At 44.4% G+C, this 5132-nt stretch overlaps 1 non-coding gene across 1 annotated transcript; it reads right to left on the reverse strand.

Annotated features, from left to right (window-relative positions):
* Positions 1 to 1175: 1175 nt before the first annotated feature.
* On the reverse strand, positions 1176 to 1247 carry trnae-cuc (transfer RNA glutamic acid (anticodon CUC)). Its single transcript has one exon. It is a non-coding gene; the product is annotated as a tRNA-Glu (tRNA).
* Positions 1248 to 5132: the final 3885 nt, after the last annotated feature.

Raw genomic sequence — 5132 nt, forward strand, 5'->3', positions numbered from 1 at the left:
TAGAACAAGAGGTCAAGAGTTTTAGCATAGACAGTGGCAAATTTAAAACGGCTGAGGAAAATTACTTCCCTGTGGAATTCACTACCTCAGAGTGTGGTAAGTGCTGGGACATTGGGTGAATTAGAGGGAGGTGGACAGATTTTAATTAGCAAGAGTTTGAAGAGCAGGAAAGTGGAGTTGAGGGCAAGATGAGATCAGCTATGATCTTATTGAATAGTGAAACAAACTCGAGGGGTTGAATTGCATGCTCCTACTCCTTGTTCTTATGATTCTTGTGATACAGGAGTCTGAAGATCTCAAGCCCACTCTGCCATTCATTTTGATCATGTCTGATCATCAAATTCAACATCCTGATCCCCTCCTTCCCCCAATATCCCTTCATCCCTTTAGCCCCAAGAGCAAGATCTAATTTCTTCTTGAAATCTATGTTCTGAGTCCCCTGAGGATACAAATTCTTCTTTCATGTCAACCAAAACAAACTTATCAACCGACCGAGTCTTCCTGCTCCAGTGCTACTGTGAAAAGTTTGACAAGATGAGACCTGTGCCCACTGGACTGACCCACCAATAATCTCTCCCTCACTGTTAGTAAAACAAAGGAGATAGTCATCGACTTCAGGAAGCCTAGTGGAGAACGTGCTCCTGTCCACCTCAACGGTGGTGAAGTAGAAATGGTTGAGGTTGAGCCCTCAACCATTAGGTGTCCAGATCATCAAAGTGTCCTAGTCCCTCCACACCAATGCTATAGTTAAGAAAACTCTCACTGGAAGTAAAACAAAGGATAAATCCATCAACTTCAAGAAGCCTAGTGGAGGACATGATAAAGTGAAGATAAAATCAGAGAATCCCTACAAGTGCAGAAAGAGGCCATTTGTCTTTCAAGTCTGCAGCAACAACAATCCTACCCAGGCCCTATTCCCATAACTCCACATATTTACGCTGCTAATCTCTCTAACCTACGCATCCTAAGGGTCAATTTGCCATGGCCAATCAACCTAACCTGCACATCTTTGAATTGTGGGAGGAAACCGGAGCACCCAGAGGAAACCCACACAGACATGGGGAGAATGTGTAAACTCCACACAGACAGTGACCCAAGCCAGGAATCGAACCCGGGTCCCTGGCACTGAGAGGCAACAGTGCTAACCACTATGTCATTGTGCCACCCCAAAATGGCACCCAATGTGGGATTTGAACCCACGACCTGAGATTGAGAGTCTCATGCTCTACTGTCTGAACTAACTGGGCATAAAAGCACATAAAAAACGGTCGAGAGTTTCAAGTTTCTAGGTGTTCAGTTCACCAACAACCTGTCCTGGTCCCTGCACACTAACACATAGCTCAGAAAGCCCACCAATGCCTCTACTTTCTCAGGAGGCTTAGGGAGTTCACCATGTCCGCTACAGCTCTCAGCAATTTATACAGATGCACCATGAAAAACATTCTTTCTGGATATACCACAGGTTGGTATTGATCTCGCTCTGACCAAGACCGCAAGGAACTAAAAAAGATTGTGAATGTAGCCCAGTCTATTCATTAACTCCGTTTGCACGTCCTGCCACCTTAGAAAAGCAGCCAGTGTAATTAAGGACCCCATGCACTCTGGACATTCTCTCTTCCACCTTCTTCCGTCATGAAAAACATACAAAAATCTGAGGTCACGTACTTACCAACTCAAGAACAGCTTCTTCCCTGCTGCTGTTAGACCTTTGAATTGAACAACCTTGCATTAAGTTGATTTTTCTCTACACCCTAGCTATGACTGTAACACCATACTCTGCACCCTCTCCTTTCCTTCTCCACTGTATACTCTATGAATGGTATGCTTTGTCTGTGAAGTGCGCAATAAATATTCTTTTCACTGTATCCCAATACATGTGTCAATAATAAATCAAACAAAATCCTTATCAGTCTACAGGCAGAAGACTTGCTGAGATAAATTAGATTGGAATTTGACAACAATGAAGTTTTTCTTGTTTGCTCCACAAATGAAAGAACAACGCCCTGAAATTAAGCTGTAAGCCTATTTTTAAAACACAAAAATGCCTCTCGCAAATAATTGTTTACAGATATTTGGAAGAAATTTCATTGTCTGCAGTTTACACTGTTTGTTTAAATGTCATTCAATTTGTTTGCTAAAACGGCACAGTGTAATTTCAAAGCCTGCAGTGTATAATGTTACCGAAATAAACAGATCTGTGTCTAAAGGGAAGCACTTTGAATAAATTCTTCGGCTGGCCAGTCATGGGTCAGAACTCGCAGACTTCCCTAACGGCAGGAGGTCGTGGCCTGAGACTCCACCCCAGGGGGTTGTACAAGACAAAATTCCTCCCACACTGAGGGAGTGCTGCACGGTCAGACGCGCCAAATTTTGTAAGTGACGTTGCACTAAACCCACTCAGGTTTCAAAAAAGAGGAGGGGTGTTCTCTCCAATTTCGTGGGCGAAACGTGCCCCTCAACTAACATCACTGACAAATAGATAATTTGGCCTTCATTGCTACTGTTCGTGGAATTGTGCTGTGTGCAAATTGGCTGTGACATTTTCTACATTATTGGCTGGACGGGGCTTTGGGCTGTCCTCACATGGTGAAAGGCGCTATACAAATACAAGTTCTCTTTTTATTTTGTGCACAAGAAAAGTTGAAAAAATGTTTATTTATTAGTGTCACAAGTCAGCGTACATTAACACTGCAATGTGAAATTCCTCTAGTCGCCACAGTCCAGCGCCTGTTCGGGTGCACTGAGGGAGAATTTATCACGGCCGATCCAACTGAACAGTACGTCTTTCAGACTGTGGGCGGAAACCAGAGCACCCAGAGGAAACCCACGCAGACACGGGGAGAACGTGCAGATTCCGCACAGACGGTGACCCAAGCCGGGAATCGAACACACGCACTGTGACTGTGCCATCGTGCCGCCCATCTCATTTATACACATCCCATTTTGAGGCTCTTATAAGTCCTGTTTCATTCAATTATTGATAATGATTCATTCAGGTTAGTGCTACGGAAAGGCAGCTTACTAAGGTGGGAGCTTGGGGAGCAGCAACAGTGTCCATGACAGCACTATCTATTCAAACTGCCCATCCACGCGTGGTTCCCTAACTGCAAGATTTGGGAATGGTTAGGCAATGGGACATTAAGTGGAGCGAGACACGGGATTGCGTAAGTGCAGTTGTCTCTCTCTCTCAATGACACGAGTGTAAAATCCGTCTCAACAGAGGTTTAGCACATTCTCTTCAGTCATGTCGATTCTGCCTTCAGTATCCCTAGGCCAGGGGAGGAGGAGAAAGAAATCAGGCAGGGTTCCTTCCCAGCTGCGATTGTTATCCTGCAACATGAATTAGAAAATTAAGAATTTTATAGAAGAACAGGGTGGGCCATTCAACCCCTTGAGTCTGTTCCATTATTCAATTAGACCATGACCGATCTGTATCTTAATTTCATCTACCCATTCTTAGTTCTGTAGCTCACAACACCCTTGCCTAACAAAAATTTATCACTGTTCTGAGATTTACCGACCCCAACCCTTTGTGAGGAGACATCCATATTTCCTTTATGGGAGGAAGTGCTTCCTGACATCACTCTGAATGTCCTCCATCACATACTGAAGTTAGATCCCCTTGTTCTGGACACCCCCAGCAGAGGAAATAGTTTCTCCCTTATCTATCCTTCAAATCCTTTAATCATCTTAAACGCCTCAATTAGATCAGCTCTTTATCTTCTATACTCAAGGGAATGCAAGCCCCGTCCATGCAACCTGTCCTCATAGGTTAACCCATTCAGCCCCAGTACTGCTCTGGTGGATCTGCACTGCACCCACTCCAACATGTCTTTCCTGAGGTACGATGCTCAGAGCAAAATCCAGTGCTGCAGGCGAAGATTTAATCAAAGCTTCATACAGCCAAAATATAACTGCCACACAGATATTGGCTGAGTTTGGTAGGGCTACAATCTCCAAGGTCAAATAATGGGGTGATGCTGAATGTTTTTAAATGAAAGAAGAATACTGACTAGTGACAATGGAACTCTCCCTCCATCACCTCCCCTCTGTATAAATGTGCCAAGAAATCACTTTAAAAATAGGGAGGTGATGGCCTAGTGATATTAACGATGGGCTATTAATCCAGAAACTCAGCTAATGTTCTGGGGATCAAATCCTGCCACAGCAGATGGTGGAATTTGAATTCAATAAAAAATATCTGGAATTAACGACCATGAATCCATTGAATTTGAATTCAATAAAAAATATCTGGAATCATCGACCATGAAACCATTGCCGATTGTCGGAGAAACCCATCTGGTTCACTCGTGTCCTTTGGGGAAAGAAATCTGCTGTCCTTACCTGGTCCAGCCTACATGTGACTCCAGAGCCAAAGCAATGTGGTTGACTCTCAACTGCCCTCCAAGGGCAACGAGAGATGGGCAACAAATGCTGGCCCAGCCAGCGATGCCCATGTCCCACAAATGAATAAAAGTAATAATAAGGGATCACCCATTTAAGACGGAGGTGAAGAAAAATAATTTCTTCAACAAACCTCACAATCTTTAAAAAGTACGTGGGTGACCACTTGAAATCTCATAACATTCAAAGCTATGCGCCATGCGCTGGCAAGTGGGATTAGTGTAGATTTAGTGTAGTTTTGGGTCAATGCAGGCTAAATGGGCTGAAGGGCCTCTTCTATATTTATGACTCTATGACTATGATTCCATGGATTTCTCTCAGAGTGTCATGAGACTTTGGGATTCTCTTCCTCAAGAGGGGAGGCAGTGGCACAATGATATTGTCACTGGACTAGACTCCGGGGTAATACCTGGGTTCAAATACCACCATTGGTTAGCACTGTTACCTCACAGCACCAGGGATCAGTGTTCAATTCCAGCCTCGGGCCACTGTGTGGAGTCTGCAGGTTCTCCCTGTGTCTGCGTGGGTTTCCTCCGGGTGCTGTGGTTTCCTCCTGCAGTCCGAAAGACGTGCTGGTTAGGCTGCACTGGCCATGCTGAATTCTCCCTCCATGTACCCGAACAGGTGACGGAGTGGGGGATTTTCACAGTAACTTCATTGCAGTGTTAATGTAAGCCTACTTGTGACAGTTTGGCAAAGGGACAACTTGTCTCTGCGTTTTTAGTTAT

This window comes from Carcharhinus amblyrhynchos, chromosome 17 (assembly GCF_965287045.1).
Source record: "Carcharhinus amblyrhynchos chromosome 17, sCarAmb.v2.hapA, whole genome shotgun sequence".
Lineage (NCBI taxonomy): Eukaryota > Metazoa > Chordata > Chondrichthyes > Carcharhiniformes > Carcharhinidae > Carcharhinus > Carcharhinus amblyrhynchos.